This window comes from Alligator mississippiensis, chromosome 1 (assembly GCF_030867095.1).
Source record: "Alligator mississippiensis isolate rAllMis1 chromosome 1, rAllMis1, whole genome shotgun sequence".
Classification (NCBI taxonomy): Eukaryota; Metazoa; Chordata; order Crocodylia; family Alligatoridae; genus Alligator; species Alligator mississippiensis.
The window spans coordinates 455,098,808-455,117,969 of record NC_081824.1 but is presented as its reverse complement, the minus strand read 5'-3'; positions in this window follow the sequence as shown (position 1 = coordinate 455,117,969).

Sequence of the window (19,162 nt, the reverse complement as noted above, 5' to 3'; positions counted from 1 at the left end):
TATTTATGAGTTCCATCACCATTGGCTAAATTCTAGATGGCTATACAAAGGTAAAAATCTTCATTTCCCTGGCTCAGAAGCTATTGAGTATTTCGAACAAGGAAGAGGAGTAATTTATTTGGCTAATCCCCCAGCAAATAAAGATAAACTAGGTAAACTGGGGCCCCCACTGTTAATTGTGCAGGAATGTTTATACGCTTACTGGCCTGCATCCGAACTTGAACCCTTCTCATTATGCCAGCCCTTGTTTATGGAATGAAGAGGGCTCCAGGACCCCTCTTTCTCCTGTACCACCGTTTTCACATTTGCTCTCATTGTTAAGACCCATGCATTCATAAATAACATTCAACTGAGGGATCCCTTCTATGGCAGCCCATTTTGAATGCCCCTCCTGTTGCCTGATGGTATGCCTGCCATGGCAGATGCTCTGGCTTTGTTCTTAACAAACATCCATCTTCTTTTCCATGCAACTCCAGGGATAAAGGGATGTTGAACTCTTTGATGAATCTCAGCATTTTTATAAATGCATTCCATTAAATATCTAGTATTTTTCTAAAACTTTCAAAGGCATTTGGACATCTGTCTGTACCTTTGATGGGTTTCCAGCTTTCACATCCATATGTTAAGAGGGATATAACATTGGAATTGAAAATTTATACTCGGGTCTTCTACTTGACCAAATCTGGTTAAGGTGGTAAATGCAACTGCTACCTTGCCAGCCGGTAATACATTTCTTTCACATATCCCTATTGGCTTCCTTACTATCCAGCAGTATATCAAAACAAATGGAGTAGTAATAATAATGGTTTACACTGCTATAGCACTCACATATTAAGATTTAACTAATTAACTCTCACCGAACTCTGGATGAGTATTAAAACCTGCCTCTGCTTTAGAAGATTAAACAAGGAGATATGAAAGATCTGTCTCAAATCACATATGAAATCTAGAAGATGCAGGAAAAGGAGGTAGATTTGAGTTCCAATTCAATGCCTGAGCTACAATATCATCCTTCCAGCCCATGATATAGTCTTTGCAATTAAAAGATAAACAGGCACATTTCAATTGCACAGCCCGTATGGATTATTAGCGGTTCAAATATTCAAAAGGATCCCTTGGATTTGAAACTGCATTTGATCCAAGAGATAAATGTTTTTGTTCGTGTTGGACTTCAGCCTGAACATGTTTAGCCAGAATTGCCAGCACAAACAAAGACTGGATTTGGAAGTCATATCTGGGCATGTTCTAACTACACTGGATTGTCCTAAGATTAGATCATTCAAAGAGGAAATAGTTGGTACAGCTGAAAAGAATAGCCATTGAAAAAGTTTCAAAATTCATTGATATCTGCATTAGTTTCTTCTACAAGAAGATCTGAGATATGTTTAGCTTGTGGCCAGAGCCTGTCCCAGCAGTAGCATTTCCAAACATACTGCACCCACCCTCTCCTGCTTACCTGCTCCAAACCTGAAAATACATCAATGAGGCTGCCCTAGGGTTTCCCTCTCTGGCTGTCCGAGACCTCCATTTGTGAGGCACTTGAACACGGATGCAGAGGACAACTCCAGAGCGGTCTCATCAGCCTACTTCTGCCTTGCAAATGAGAGTTTGTTTGCTCAGTGACACCAAAATGGTGTACACACATCCCTAGTCAACTCTACCCACCGATGATGTCTCCAACTCAAATGGATGGAGTTTTCTTCCAAACACAAATGTTGTGGCCTGATCCTGAATGAACTGAGCAGCTTCAGAAAAGTTCTGAGTATTCTGATTGCTCATAGTGTATTCCCATTGATATCCTGCACCAATACATTGCAAGATTAGACAGTAGGCCCATTCTTGCACCTAGTGAATTCAATAGGAGTTTTGCTATTGTGGTCAGTGGCAGCAGGATTGTCTCTTTATATCACCATCATACAAGGTACTGAATGCTTTCATCCCCCTTGAAATCAATGGGATTGTCCGTGCGTCTACATTTAAGCATGTTTTTTAAAAAGTGCTTTGCTGGACTGGGGCCAGAGTGTTCAGTGTTTTGTGGGGCTGAACCTCTGAGTTTATATTTTCAAGACTAAAAAAAAAAAAAAACCAAAAAAAAAATCAATGGTTTAATCAAGGATAGACTTTTTCCTTTACTGTTAATCAAATGGAAATCAATGTCATTCCCTAAAATCAGGGAATGCAGCATAGATCAAGTCTGATATGGCTGGTAACAGTATCACATGGCTCAGTGTTATGACTAAGGTTATTGTATCATTTGGAAAACAGACAGAATTGGAACTTTTTTGGTTATTTGCTGTGATTTCCCTCAAACATGAATAAACCATGCAATTCCATCATTTTTATTTAATATAAACATTCGATAAACATTTATGCCTTTTATAGCAAGGCATCCACATCATTCCCTTTGTTTTCTTTTTCCTCACAAAGACATGCAGAAAAGGGCCTTGTTTATAGTGGGAAGAAATAAAACATATCACTCCAAAATAGGCATATACAGCCCACCTTTTAAGGAGAAACGTCAGTGTATTGGTGCTGTCTTTTGGGTATCCTAGAGAGGGAAATTAAACAACATTTCTATAAACAATTAAAATTTGTATTTTTGGCTACTTCAATCTGTTCTCTTTGGAACTTGGCTGTTGCTCAAGTAAATTGGTATTTTTTTTCCCAGTAGAAAGTCTGATTGGATTCTTTACATACGGTGCAGTACATTCCAGCTGTCCCTACTTAGCAGAGACTGGCCCATTTTTTTTTAATTAGCAGCAAAATGTACTCTTTCCCCACGTTCCTCCTCTGAAAAATTCTTTTTGTCTCTTGTATTTCAGCTGAGGACAGATGGGCATTGCAATTCCACCTCTTATGAAATTTCTCTGCCTTATAGACTTCAGATCTTGCACCCATGCTACCAAAAGGGCATGTGGAGAGGCTGTGCCAATCTCTCTCTCACTCTCTCTCTCTCCCTTCCTGCCCTTGATTTTTATGCTCTCTGAAATAAGCTCAATAGCCATCTGTGGTTCCACTTCTAAGCAAGTTGAATGTCAGAATTCCTGGGGTTCCTCCAACATCAGACAGCTCAGGGGAAGCTTCGACAGCTAAGTCTAATGCCAAGGGGCTCAACATTTACCACCACTGATATGTCACCTTTCATCATGTGAATTTTTAAAAAAACCTTATAGCACAGAGGAAAAGCTAACATAAAATATCCCAACACAGTTTATAAAGCCCCTGTTGCCACTCTTCCCTTCCCCAGGGAGATAGATGGAGACTGAGATTGTTCAAGGTACTACCTAAAGAAGAGAGCCCCTCAGAAACCTTGTCCACACTTGGTTTGACACATACCATCATTAGAAACATGGTATGTACCATAGTGTAGACAAAGTGGAAATCTTACCTTGCTTTAGTGCATCAGGATGAACCGTGAATAGTTTTGAACCAACAGCTTTCACCAAAAACTGCACAAGTTGTGGTCACTATTTTAAGTTAAGTTTTTGGAATGAGGACAAAAGAGTTAAGTTTTAAATGAGAAAAGCACAACGACTTGGTGCCTGATTATCATCCATCAAAGCAAATGGAAAGCTTCCCATTGACTTCAGTGGAATTTAGATGTTGTTCAGATGTGGGATATAAACCCCTTGAATTCTCCTGGTTGAGAGAGAAAGACAGAATTTGAGAAGCAAATCTCTTGGAGCTGGAGGCCTTGTATATCTAAAAATACAAGGTGCTGCTAAACCATCAGCAAGAATGAATGGGCCCTTGATACATCTGTGATCCATCCTCTCTGTGCCGAGAACCCAGGAATAGATCCTAAAGGGAAGTATTTTAGTAGTAAGCCAATAAGAAAAGTCACATGAGTTCATTATAGCTAATCAGGGTGGGCTTGATGGTTAAAATAGGAGGAAAAAAGTTGCTTGCTTGTTGATTTTCCTGATGCCTGGCCTGTAGAGGGAGTGGATATCTGCTTTGGCTCACAACTAGCATTAGAGAGGGTTATTATTACAGGTTCAGTAGCCTTCTGCTACTTAAAGGCATCTATCTCTCCTCCCTCACTCATATACAAGAAAGGAATGACTGAGAAGCAGCCCCTATGCTCAATATAGTGCCATCAACTCTTGCAGATTTGTTACAAGCCTTCTGGTATTTACTGGATTTGTAAAAACTCCTCAGTCTTGGGTTTTAAGTAAGTGTCCAGCACATAGAAGGAAGTTTGAAAATATTGTCGCTAAGGGCTTGAAAACCCAAAAATAGATAAGTGATTTCTTTCCCCCCACCTCTGATTTTATGACTAAAACTACCACAGTCTCCTGCTTTTGTGGTGTTTGGTTAGCTGTCTTCATTTATGAGAAATCTACAGAAAAGCAATAATGGACACCTTGTAGCTGTATTGGAGGAAAAGTCCTATGAGCCCCTTGGAACTACAGGAAAATTCTGGCATCGTTTAGGGAGCATCTCCACTTTCATTGCATGGAGGAAAAAAATGTTCCTAGCCCCTTCTTTGCAAAGGTGATTTGGAAGATGTAAACTAATCAAGAGCATTGGAAGGAACAAGCATCTGGGCTTTAATTCCAGATAGCCTCCTGGAAAGAACATTGTAAGGCCTAAATGCACATTTATGTTGATAAGTCAGATGAATTCCGAAGGAAGGAAATGCCAAAGGTTCTTCTCCTCCTCCCTCAAATCCTTGCACCCATGTCTGTGCATGTTTGCATGATTGCGGGGTGGAAGAACAGGTTACGGTTCATGGTACTTACACAAATATGTTTATGTATAGCCCTCTCTGAGGATGGGACCAAGTCTGCTGCTGCTCATTCATAGAAAGTTGACTGCTAGTGCATTGGCTGCAATGGTTGGTACATGAAGAGCTTTCCCTGCTGCATGTTTCTGAGAGTGCTACAAGAAATGGTTTGTATTGGATGCACCCACCTGACTGTACCAGTCCCTAGATAGTAACTGTCTCTAGTGGGTTATGGAATAGAGAAAATCCCACACAACTTACTGATTCTTTTCATGAGCCTGGATGGGGGAGCATTTAGTTGATTGCACTATTTCACAATGATTGCACACTTAATTCATACAACACAATTTTATTTTAAAATTCTTTGCTATGTATATAACACTGCTTAGCTTTAAGAAATACCACAAACATTAAGAACACAATAACTACATACATCAGAAACAATGCTCCAAATGCACTTCCTTAAAACAATTACAACTAACAGTTAAATTTGAATCAGTACTATTATTTTCAAGATATACTTACACTCCTAGAATTCCGAGAAGCCAAACACCTAGATATGCTTTCATTCCTCAGTAGCACAATTTAATGGGTTGGCCTCAGTAGTACGGTTCAATGGGCTCACCTCAGTACTGATAGGACTAAGTCTCCTTCCTTCAGTCCCTTTCCGGCGCTCCGTGGCTTCTGCGTGACTTAAGAGATTTGTGTTCACGGAGAGGGTGGTTCAGGTGATCAGTCTGATCCGGCCTACACTTGCGATTCTTCCTTCTTTGTTCTGCAAGTGAGGTTACCTCCAAACTGGGACAGTAGGTTACAGTTTTTATTGAGTGAGTTGCCGTCTTGGGCCCCTCCTACCCAAACCTGTCACTACTCCCAAATTTGGGCTCGGATCTTTCTTAACAGATTTCTGCTGGGTTCAGTTTCTTTTCTTGACCATGTAATTACTTTGGGGAATTTCCACACCACTGCAGTGACCTTTCTTTCCAATCTTTTCAAAGGCTCCTAGGGTTTGATTTCTCAGAATGTGGGATGTTTGCTTAAGGGTCATTTTATGTTAACCTTGTTAAAGGCCTCTAAAGATAAAATTCAAGAATTAAGACTTTGAGCAAAGTCAGGACCTTCCGCACGTAGGCCAAAACAATGGCCTAGATAAGAAGATGAATCTTGTCTTCTTCCTGAACTGGCTAATGGGCAACTATTACAAACATTCAAACTATTACATTCAATATGACAGTAACTTCCTGCTTGGAATTTGTAGACATATTTGAAGGCCCATTTGTTCTGGGCTCCCACATGAGCTAAAACTTTCTGTTATTAGTGTTGATTTCTTCTATGTATAAAACTAGTTAGGTCTTCTGTGAGTGCTTCCAGTTCTACCTATCTACTTCCAGCCAACCAGAGGGCTCCTACTTCCCACCCATCCAATCAGCTACCTCTAACAAAGGCTTCCCCTGTCTACCAGTGAGTCCAGCAGAAGTTAAAGGACAAACTTCTGCGATTGCTGTTGGGATGGAAACTGCTCTGTGAAGGGGAACTGTGTTTAGCTGAGAATTACTGGTTCATAGATTCATAGATGTTAGGGTCGGAAGGGACCTCAATAGATCATTGAGTCCGACCCCCTACATAAGCAGGAAAGAGTGCTGGGTCTAGATGACCCCAGCTAGATACTCATCTAACCTCCTCTTGAAGACCCCCAGAGTAGGGGACAGCACCACCTCCCTTGGCAGCCCGTTCCAGACCTTGGCCACTCTAACTGTGAAGAAGTTCTTCCTAATGTCCAATCTAAATCTGCTCTCTGCTAGCTTGTGGCCATTATTTCTTGTAACCCCCGGGGGCACCTTGGTGAATAAATACTCACCAATTCCCTTCTGTGCCCCCGTGATGAACTTATAGGCAGCCACAAGGTCGCCTCTCAACCTTCTCTTGCGGAGGCTGAAAAGGTCCACTTTCTCTAGTCTCTCCTCGTGGGGCTTGGTCTGCAGGCCCTTGACCATACGAGTGGCCCTTCTCTGGACCCTCTCCAGGTTATCCGCATCCCTCTTGAAGTGTGGCATCCAGAATTGCACGCAGTACTCCAACTGCGGTCTGACCAGCGCCCGATAGAGGGGAAGTATCACCTCCTTGGACCTATTCGTCATTCATCTGCTGATGCACGATAAAGTGCCATTGGCTTTTCTGATGGTTTCATCACACTGCCGACTCATGTTCATCTTGGAGTCCACTAGGACTCCAAGATCCCTTTCCACCTCTGTGCCACCCAGCAGGTCATTTCCTAGGCTGTAAGTGTGCTGGACATTTTTCCTCCCTAGGTGCAGCACTTTGCATTTCTCCTTGTTGAACTGCATTCTGTTGTTTTCTGCCCACTTGTCCAACCTATCCAGGTCTGCCTGCAGCTGTTCCCTGCCCTCCGGCGTGTCCACATCTCCCCATAGCTTTGTGTCATCTGCAAACTTGGACAGAGTACATTTCACTCCCTTGTCCAAGTCACTGATGAAGACATTAAAGAGTATCGGTCCAAGGACCGAGCCCTGCGGGACCCCACTGCCCACACCCTTCCAGGTTGAAGCCGACCCATCTTCCACGACTCTCTGGGTGCGACCCTCCAGCCAATTCGCCACCCACCGGACTGTGTAGTCATCCACGTCACAGCCTCTTAACTTGTTCACCAGTATGGGGTGGGATACCGTATCGAAGGCCTTCCTGAAGTCTAAGTATAGAACATCCAACCCTCCTCCTGTGTCCAGGCATTTCGTAACCTGGTCATAAAAAGAGACTAGACTGGTCAGGCATGATCTGCCTGCCACGAACCCGTGCTGGTTTCCCCTCAGCATAATTTGTCCTGCCGGGCTCTCACAAATGTGAGCCTTGATAATTTTTTCAAAGACTTTACCAAGGATGGAGGTGAGACTGACTGGCCTATAGTTGCCCGGGTCCTCCTTCCTCCCCTTTTTGAAAATGGGGACCACGTTGGCCCTTTTCCAGTCCTCCGGGACTTGGCCCGTGCGCCACGAGCACTCGAATATTCCCGCCAGTGGCTCTGCAATGATGTCGGCCAGTGCCTTCAGCACCCTCGGATGGAGCTCATCCGGGCCTGCCGACTTAAAGGCATCCAGTTCTTCCAAGTGACTCTGCACCATCTCAGGGTCTACGCATGGCAGTCTGGCACCTTGCTGCTGCCTCTCTACAACCCCAGTGAGAGACTTGTCATGTCCCTCGCTTAGGAACACTGAGGCAAAGAACTTGTTGAGGAGTTCAGCCTTGTCCCCCCTGTCCGTCACCAATTGTTTCTGCCCATTTAGCAGGGGTCCTATTCCTCCCTGGGTCTTCCTTTTACTCCCTATATATCTAAAAAACACTTTCTTGTTGTCTTTTACTTGGGTTGCCATCCTCAGCTCCATGGTAGCTTTGGCTACTGACTTGGGTTGGAAAAAAAATGTCTTCTCTTTGTGTGATGTTGTAGCCATGATGGTCCAAGAAATATGCAAGAAGCAAGGACTTTTGTGGTGATATCTTTTACTGGACCAACTGCATGGGAACAACAATTCATTAACTGGCTGGATACTAAAAAAAAAGGACTGATCACAGACACTGATTTAATGGCTTATTACAGGGATGCTCAACATTTTTCCCCCCATGGTCTGGAAGGACAGTGCTTTGTCTGTCCGTGGACCAGATCCCACTGGTCTTCCCAATCCAGCATTCAGGCTGGCACAGTGGGTGCCATCTGGCCACGTGGAGGGAGGCACAGAGCAGCCCAGGCACAACCCAGCCCTGTAGGGGAAAGGGAGCATGGCTCAGCCTCATGGGGAAAAAGGGGGAAAGGCTTGCCTGCATGGTGAAAAGGGGGCATGGCCTGGCCCAACCCAGTCCCACAGGGGAAAAAGGGGGTATGGGCTGGTCCCAATCCAGATGCAGGGAGGAGGCATGGCCCAGCTACAACCAGAAGTCAGGGGCTTGGGGTTTGGGAATTTGATGGCCATTTTAATGGCCACTGCTCCCCTACTACCAAATTTCTCACCCCATCTAGAACCCCATGGCTCCATGGACTGCATTTGACTCATGAGCCAGAGGTTAAGCATATCTGGCTGATTACAATTTACCTGATTCCTGCTAATCTCTCTCCACACCACTGGTGTTAACGATCTTCTCCCCTTGTTAACAGTCTTGAGTTTCCACTAACCAATGTATCCGTTCTTCTGCAGTTTTCTTGTCTGCTAGTTACTCCTAGGAATGTCTCTTCTCCAATTTCACAGTCCTATAGATTGGTTTTTAGCCCTGGGTCTCCCTGCTTTTTCCTCATACTTGAAGAAGAATGTGCTGCATTAAAAAGATTGTCTAAGTTTATCCTAACCATGCAGTTGATCCAATAAAATCTATCACCCACAAAAAGTCTTGTTTTGTTTTCCTGAGGGTAGAAATATACATTTTACTTTCTGAAAAGTGGGGCATGATGAGGGAACTGATGAATATTTTACCGAAGACAATCCCCTCTCAGGAATGTATCAATTTTCAGTTATATTTGGTGGAAATCCCCAGTTTATATCTTAGTATCACATCACTGGTGTTCAGCATACTACAGCATTATAAATCCCCATTAAATGTGTCTGTCAGGCAGATCTGATCCTCTTACAGGTAAATAAACTGAGAAAAAGATATCAAGTGCTGTGCTTATCACATGCAAGATATTATGTGATAGGCATAACTCAGTTGAAGAGCTAGGACCAGCAGTCTCGTTGGATAGCCCCCTGGACTAGCACCTTCCAACTTCTAAGTGGCCAGGGACCACACACTGCATGGACTGCACCAGTGCCAGCAGTCCGCTCATTACACTGTGCCAACACCCCTCCAGGCTGCATGCAGGGGCCCTAGCCTCATCCTCTACTCCCCAGGCCACATGCCACACTGCACCCCCGAGCCACAGCACCCTTCTGTGTCATGCCCCCTGGTGCAAGGCAGAAAATGAAAACCAGAAAAGAGAGGGGGAGCCCAGAGACCCCAGTTGCTGGTACAACTAATGGGATGAAGAGAGCAGCAGCTCAGTAGCCACAAAATAACCCACCATGAGTTGCATGCAGCCAACAGGCCACCAGTTGGACAGCCCTGACCTTGGCTCTCCATATGCAGCTCCTGCTTGTCTTGCATGTCTTATGTATTATCTTGGGCAAGTGTCTTTGCTTGTCTGTCCCTTAGTCCCTCATAAGTGAAATGGGGGTGCTAATATTTCCCCCTTTCTTTGGAGCAGGGATTCTTTTTTTCCCCCTCTGTGTTTGAACAATAGGGCCCTGATCCTGGCTGGGAGTCTAATCACTACCATGATATGAACAGCAAAATTAACAGAGGAATTCAAACAACGCTTACTTTTCTACAGCATGTTGCTTTTCATCCATGTTTGCTGCTGACATGTTTTATTCTTTCACATCACTGCTTTCTCCAAGACTTTAAAAATCTTGTGTGCAGGCCATAAATTGTCGCTGCTCTAGCAAAAGAGCTGCAAGATTTGCTACTGGGTTCTGTGAACCAGTTAGCTTGAAGAAAATATATTGGCTAGCTTCTTATGCCATAGTTCTCCTGATAAGCATATTACACACACACGTGTGTGTGTGTGTGCGCGTGCATGTGCAGAAAAGGAACAACGGACCAGTACATCAGCTCATTAAAAATACACTTACTAAGTGAATGCTCCTGGCCAGACATAACTGCTCCATAGAAATTCGTCCCCACTGTGTTTTTACTTCATTTGCATGTATGGCCAAGGAAATAAAAAATAAATGTTAATAAAGCAAGCTAAAAAAAATACAACAACAAAAAACAAAACAGCTTACAATAGATCTCTAGATCTTCTGGCAGTATGATATTTCACCCCAAGATAGGAGCAGTATTGGTTACAGCATGCAACAAGGATTTAGCCCTTGAAAATCAAGTAAAAGAATTTATGGCTTTTTAAGAGGCAAAACTAGTCAAGCGAGTCAAAACTAGAAAAGATTCTTCTTGATGAGTGACTTCACCTAAAAAATATTAAAGATGATCAAGTTGATGATGTTCATTTAGACATAATTCTGGGAAATTGTTCCTATTGATGTCATTGAAGTTGAATGTTATATGCACAAGTTGCAATTAGATACTTTAATGCTAATGTGGCTCTAAATGTATGTAACACTTCATTCTCATGAAGATGATCACTGTCATTTCAAAGTTAAACACCTGTAAAAAGAGAAATAAAAGGACAGGTGCTACATTTACAGCTCATAGTGAGAAACTGAGGGGTGGGTAGCCTTGCATTCCCAGCTGTGCCAGTCATTCAGTGCATTTTCCTGTATAAGTCACTTACCTTCTCTGAGCTCTAGCTTCTCCACTTCCCTGCTCCTGCAATCCCTTTCTCACATCCTGAACTTCAAGCACATAAATAGTATCCAACTTTCAAAGAAAGAGCTTGTTTGCTTGCAGTTAAGCACGTGTTTTGTGGGATCGTTGACAAGGGAGCCTTGTTGGTCATTGCTCCTGAAGTGATGCAAGGGCTTGATTCAGTTATGTAAGTGGTACAGGAGGTCAGAGTAGACGATTCAGAGTAAGAGTCTTTTCTCACCTAATCTGTGAATATGAAAATGAAATCTGACAGAGGGATGTGAAATATTCTTGTTAATGAAATCAAGAACAGTAGGAGACAATTTAAGAACAGGCAGTACACACAGCTTCCGAAACTGAAGTATGCAAAATAACTTAATAAGTAATGAATGACCACACCAATTACAGCCATCTAGTGGGCATAAATATTAAGCAGTCAGTTGTCAGCAGAGTACTGCCCTGAGCATTGTTCTAAAGCACATTTTTCAAGGCTGCTTTACTTCCTAATTAAACCAGCAGACACAAGAAACATGGAAAAGTAATAACAAGCAGAACTGGGTCTGAGCCACAACATTCAGTTCCTGTTCACAACCCCTCTAAAGTTTGAAGGTGCTTGTATGCACAGCATAGGCACATCTCTATTAATAATGTAAACATGTGCTGTAATTGCAATAATCTCTCAGCATTACTAGCACAGGAACAAAAACAAAAAACCCCCACATACTTCTTCATGAATACCTTGCCGTGAGTTCCATCAGCAGGGGATGCATGTATTATTCAATCATACACCTACCACTATTATGAAGTTCCTCTTAATTAGACTACAAGTGGAACCTCTCAGGTAATCAGAATTCCAGGGTAATACACAGTTATTCCCTCATCAATTTATAATAGACACAATTAATCAAATTTAGAGTTTCTACTTTTCAGTGATTATTAAATGCAAACAATGACTTGTTTTTTTTTGGGAGGGGGATCACTTCTTAAATACGGTCCTTTATCTTTTTTATTTGAATTGCAAAACTTAACAATCCAATTGCTGCAAGAGACCATATAGAAGTGACACCCCTGAGAGGAGGCATGAGCTGCAATGACCTGGGAATCAGGGCATCCAAAATGCTAGTCTTAGTTTTTCAACTGACTTTGACTAGCCGTGTAATGATTTCTTTTTTGCAGGTGGGGGAGGGGGGTAGTGGCATCTTTGTTCCCTTCCCACCCTTTGTCTGATTTCTTGGTTTGTACCTACTAAGAGACAGGGACTCTGTTTCTGCAGAGGACAGGGTCTCCTAGTTTAACCGAGACTGATGAATATATAACACAAATCATGAAATAGCTTAACAGCACAGTTGGATGCTGGCTCTACCAGCATCTGTTTTCAAAGTAGAGTAGCTTCAACCACAGGGGCAGCAAGTACCCCATGCCAGCCCAGAGTGGTATAGGCTGGTGGTTATAGCACTCTTTTGCAAGGTAGTAGATACAGGAAAGAATCAAACTTATGTTTCCTACATGTAAGCACTGCAGTATTGTATGAAAAAGGGCATCACCACCTTGTTCTGTAGCTGTATTTTGAGAGAGAGACCTTTGCTTGCTTCAGAGAAGATTTCTGGGCAATGAGTCCCAAGTGAAGTAAGGTATCTCCTGATTACACAGACAAGGACTTAAACCCTGAGAAGGGCTTAATTTAGGGCACACCTGAGCCCTAAACCTTCATCTGTTGTTTAAACAGATCCCTATTCACCCTGCGGGGGGGGTTGTGCCTCCCAGGGCAAAGTGAGCAGTTTGTGGCATATTACATAAGGTATTGCTTATCCAGCATTGCAACACCAAGTTTCTTTTTGAATCTGGGCTTAATAGCTTACCCCACTTGCATTTAGCTGCAAGTAAAAGGCTTAGGCTTCTACAGAATAAATGCTGTGCTAATAGCAATATATTAGTTATTAGTTACCCATCTGTAATGATATGCCTACATCTTTATTGACCATTGCAAACCAATCTTCTCCTGTCTCTGGAATCAAGAGGTAATGCATAGCCAAATTACAATTACATAGCTCATTAAGGCCTATTATTTAAGGGACTATTAAACTTTTTGGCTTAGATTTAGAGATATCTCAAACCCAATGGGCACTCAGTTGATGGATGGGGAGACTGATATGGCTGTGAAAAAAATGAATCAGGTAGAAAGCATATATGTGTTTGTAACAGGGAGCCCTTGCCCTGTTGTTGGAAAGTGGTGCAGCTCTTTTAAGGGCAGGGTTTTTGTGGTAGGGAACCAGCAGAATGGGGGCTAAGGAACAGTCCTGTGGTTAAGTCAGCGGACAGGGCTTTAGTAGTTTATAAACCAGAGCCAGGAGGGAGTTGGACTTGGGAAGCAGGAGGATGAGGAGGCTTTGATGTGGAGTGGATGCTGTCTATGATTGCCTGGGAGGCAGCTTTGGGAATGCAACTGGAGGGACCTGATTTGGGGCCTGGCAGAAGTGTGGTAGGCAGCTGTTGGGCTGAGTGTTTGTGTTGCTGTCAGAAACCTTAAATTTGTGCTTGAGTTTTAACTGGGGTTTGGGTGGAACTAGAAAGGAGTGGCTTGGAGGTCCTATTAGTAGCATGTGATTACTGTGAACCTTTCTGGGGGTCTGGCTAAAAGCACAAACAAAGACTGGGGGGGCGGCAGAGACCAGGAAGAGGCAAAGATAGCTGCAAGAGGGGTAGACTTGGGCCAGAGGGTAAGGAGCCCAAGCTGGGAAGAAAGAATGGGGCAGGGCGGGGTGGGCAGAGCTTGGAGCCAGAGGGCCTGGAGCCTGAGTAGGGCAGAGATAAAAGCCCCAGAGGGCAGGATAAGGGGCTGGAGCCCAAAAACCAGGTCCAGAACAGTGAGCCTTGGCTAAGGGACCAGCTAGATTAAAGAGGCAGAAGCTGGGGAGGTCAAAGCTGTAACAAGGGAGTAAAGGCCTGAGGTGGCTTTGTTGTGTGTGATGATACATAACGTGTGTGAGGTATGGGAATGACTATGGAGGCAGGTGGAGGTAATGACTTAAGTCCTTAAGGCAAGCAAGGTTGGTAGAGTTGACCATTGAGGAAGAGGGAGCATCTTAGGCTTGTCAGTCTTTGAGAGCAGCCTCCCTTTCATGAAGTTCCTATCAAGTTGTGGCATGCAAGAAAACAAGGCAAGACCTTGAGAGACAGAGCCTGGCAGAGATGAGGAAGCCTGTGAGGGCATCACAACCTTCCTCAGTTGCCTAACCTCTTACAGAGTTAATCAGTCTAGAAATGACTTTGGTGAGAACCACCTTTCTCAGGCCTGTTCAGAGAGTAATCTGTCAGTGAGATCTCCCCAGAAGAAAAGCTCAAAGCTTAGGTAAACTCTGGTTCATGCTCATGATGGCAGGCAGGAAAATGTAATCCATGCTGACAGTAGGGTTCTCTGACACCCTCTCCAGGGGCCATCGTACAATTATTGAGCTGCTGGATCTGTAGATCAGATGGTAAAAGACTCAGTTCTGGCTCCAGAGGCCCAACATTCAGTCCCTCTGCTGATAACCTGCCTAGAGGCATAACATAAATGAAGCAAAACATTCTTCCCTCATTATATATTGTATACCACATAATGTTATCAAAGTGAGCTTTAGCAACAGACTGTCCATACATTTCCTGTAAAAAAAAAAAAAAAAACAAAAAACCCAGCTTAGATGATTTCCTTGTTTTCTTACCCTTAACAACCTGTAATAGATAATGCCCTTTTAATACCATCTATTAGAATTCCCCAACCTTTCTCTTCTCCTTCGAATATTAGTGCTCTTCCATCCACAGATTTTCAAACTCTGACTTTGTAGCTTTACTGGTCCACACTTGTGTGACAAGACCTTGAGTCAGCCGGAGCCACAAGGGTACAAACTGATTGCAAGGTGAGAACCTCAGTTACAGGACAGCTCATTTTAATAATTAGACAAAAAACTACAACAGAATAGGGGAAGACAGAACTTAGCATAAAGGTTTAAAACATACTGGGCACATAAACACATGCAATTAATCCACAGCAATAAACTCCAGCACAACCTTGCTAGAGTTTATTGTTCCTGGATGTGCCATTTGCACGTATGCCCAGGACCACAGCATGTTGAGCCGGGGTCAGTCTGCCATCCTAGGACTACTCTGACCCAGCTCAACAAGTTGCAGAGGGGCTGGCTGGGGCACAAGAGTGCTATAGTGTGGGGCTTGCCTGCAGGAAGCTGACTCATGCCCCAGCCAGCCCCATCAGTGTCTACATGTGCAATGCCGCATGTGAAAAAACTCTGTAGTAGGACAGTACTTGTATTTACAAGTACTAACGTTCTGCAGAGTGTATTAATTTTCTGTGGCCTAATAGGGCCTCGTGTAAATGCTGAGACATTTACTGTGGAGTTAAATAGGCCCCTCTGGCAGTAAAATCTCATGTAGATGCACCCACTATCTCCTAACACTTTTCTTTCTTGCACCTGCCTAGGGCTTGCTTCACAGTTTAAAGCTAGGTCCTAGGGGCAGGCAGGAATTGCCACTGTCTCTGCAGCAAGCTCCTCATCTCAGAGGTCTTGTGTTCTCTGCTGGCCCTCAGCAGGTTGCCTCTGCCCCACAACTTCAGCTTTTTCAGCTGCAGTCCCCACATAGCAGACTCCTTCCATCTCCACTTGGGCTTGACACCAGCAGACTTCCATTGACTCCACCAGACTTGCAGCACTCACATAGGCACACACAGGCATGCATGCTCCAGCTCCCCTGCTTCTATCTCCTTCCCTGCCACCAGTTTCTAGAAAAAGCCAGAGGTCTCAGGAAAGGGATCCTTTTGGAGCCATCCAGAGGGCAGACTACAATTAGCCAGGCCACATCTAGCCCCTCTGCAATCCAGCCACTAACCCTTTCCCTGCCAGCACAAAACACAGCCAAAGAAACACTTTCAACATATAATATCCAAATAAACAATACAACCACATAGTTGTCACAGTCTGAAAAGCAAATGACGACAGAATATGCAAGTCAGGGGTGGGCTGGGACCAGATTTCATAGATTTGATAGGTTTCATAGACATTAGGGCTGGAAGGGACCTCGGAAGATCATCGAGTCCAGCCCCCCGCCCAAAGGGCAGGACGTCAGCTGGGGTCATAGGATCCCAGCAAGATAAGCATCCAGTTTCATCTTGAAGGTGTTCAAAGAAGGCGCTTGAACAACCTCCGGTGGCAGGCTGTTCCAGACCTTGGGGGCTCGGACAGTAAAGAAATTCTTCCTTATGTCCAGCCTGAAACGATCTTGTAGTAGTTTGTGACCATTCATCCTCGTCATCCCTTGGGGCGCTCTGGTGCACAAATGTTCCCCTAGATACTGGTGGTCACCCCTGATAAACTTGTAGGTGGCCATCAGATTGCCCCTGAGCCTGCGCTTTTCCAGGCTAAAGAGCCCCAGGGCTCTCAGCCTGTCATCGTAGGGTCTGCTTCCCTGACCTCTGATCATGCGCATGGCTCTTCTCTGGACTCTCTCAAGCTTCTCCACATCCTTTTTGAATTGTGGAGCCCAAAACTGGACGCAGTACTCCAGCTGCGGCCTCACTAAGGCCGAGTACAAGGGGAGAATGACGTCCCGGGATTTGCTTGAGAAGCACCTATGGATGCAAGCCCGCGTTGTGGTCGCTTTACTAGCCACAGCATCGCACTGCAGGCTCATGTTCATCTTGTGGTCAATGATGACCCCCAAGTCTCTTTCTTCCATAGTGCTAGCCAACATAGCACTGCCGAGCCTATAAGGATGCTGCGGGTTTTTTTTCCCAAGGTGGAGAACCTTGCATTTATCAGCGTTGAACACCATCAGATTCTCATCCGCCCACTTGCTGAGCCTGTCCAGGTCAGCCTGGATCATCCGCCTGTCTTCTGGCATGGATGCTTTGCCCCAAAGTTTGGTGTCATCGGCAAATTTGGCCAGTCCGCTTCTGACTCCAGTGTCCACATCGTTAATGAAGATGTTGAACAGTATGGGTCCAAGGACAGAGCCCTGGGGGACCCCACTGGTCACAGGACACCACGATGAGTGACTTCCATCAATTACTACCCTCTGGGTCTGACCCCGGAGCCAATTTTCCAGCCAGTGGATCGTGGAGGACCCAAGGCGACAATTGGCCAGTTTCTCCAAGAGACGATCATGGGACACCAGATCGAAGGCTTTTTTGAAGTCAAGATATATGACATCAATCTCTTCTCCCTTGTCCAGGTGATAGGTCACCTGGTCGTAGAAGGAAATGAGATTGGTCAAGCAAGACCTACCCACAACAAACCTGTGCTGGCTATCCCTTAAGATGTTGGCGTCGGCCAGTCCATTAAGGATGGCCTCCTTAATAAACTTTTCTAAGATCTTCCCCGGGATAGAAGTCAGGCTGATGGGCCTATAGTTAGCCGGATCCACTTTCCTCCCTTTCTTGAAGATAGGCACCACGTTGGCCTTCTTCCAGTCTTCGGGCACTACACCAGAGCGCCAAGAGTTTTCAAAGATCCGCGCTAGAGGCTGGGCTATGATGCTCGCCAGCTCCTTGAGTACCCTGGGGTGAAGATTGTCAGGGCCGACTGACTTGAAGGTATCCATCTTCTCAAGATGTTCCTTCACAAAGTCAGCATTAATGGAGGGCAGGGGATCACTCTCACCCGGACTTCCTGGCCCTGTAGCAGGCACAGGCATCCCATGGGGCTGATGAAAGACCGACGCAAAGTACCTATTTAATAGGTTGGCTTTTTCCTGGGCGTCAGTTGTCAGTTGCCCCATCTGGTTCAGCAGGGGTCCAACGTTGCCCCTGCTTTTCCTCCGGCTCCCCACATATCTGAAAAAGGACTTTTTATTGTCCTTGATGCTCAAAGCTAGCTGGAGTTCAGTTGCAGCCTTGGCTTTCCTGGTCTGCTCCCTACAGGACCGGACCAGTGCAGAATAATCCTCCTTGGAGGTGACTCCCATCCTCCATCCTTTGTAGGCCTTTCTTTTTAGCCTCAGGAGGTCTGCTAGGTCCCTGGAGAGCCAGGGGGGCTGCTGTGCCCTCTTGCTGCCTTTCCTCCGAGATGGAATAGACTTAGTTTGGGCATTGAGGATCGCTCCCTTGAGGAGCAACCACTCTTCTTGAACTCCCCTCTCCCTGCGGTCACAGTCCCTTAGGGCCTCACTGACAAGCCTCCTGAGCTTGTCAAAGTCGGCTTTCCTGAAGTCAAGAACTTCCGTGTTTCTGACTGACTTGCCAGCTTTTCGGCGGATGGTGAAGGTGATCAGCTCGTGGTCGCTGTCACCCAGCTTCCCATCAATCACTAGGTCGCCGACTAGGTCCTCCCCAGTAGCCAGCACCAGGTCGAGCAGCGCTTTGCCTCTCGTTGGCCCATAGACTTCTTGAGTCAGGTAGAGGTCATCCACGCACAAGAGGAAGCTCTGCGACCGCTCAGATTTTGCTGAGTGATCCTCCCACGAGATGTCCGGGTAATTGAAGTCACCCATGACAACCATGGTCCTGGAGCAAGCTGCCTCAGCCAGTTCCTGGGCAAACTCCTGGTCTAGCTCAGGACTTTGGGTGGGAGGTCTACAGTATGCAGATACTATATTGAATCTGCTGTCAATGCATATGGATCCATTGGAAGTGATTTAAGCTTTTTGTTTGTATGTTGTTTTTACTTTTCCCTTAAAAATCATGGGCTCTGGCCCACCACAGGTAGCCACTGCAAGCACACTAGTACAGATAAGGTGCTGGTAGCTGACAGCATCATTCTGTCAGCAGATGCATCCTGCAGATCAATGCATGGCTGTGCAGGTGGTGTCACCAGCAGGGATTCATCTTCTTCAACCATGGGATGTTGTTCTAAGAAGGATTGCTAGAAAAAGGTGGGATCCACTTGATGAAGAGAGGGAAAAGCATCTTTACAGATTTACAGATAGGCTTGCTAACCTAATGAGGACGGCTTTAAATTAGGTTCACCGGGGGATGGAAACCAAAGCCCTGAGGTAAGTGGGGAAGCAGGAGACCTGGAGGAAGCACAAGTAAGAGCGGGCAACAGGGTAGGCCTTCTCATTCTTCCTGAGAAATTAGGGCAATTGGATAGTTACTTCAAATGT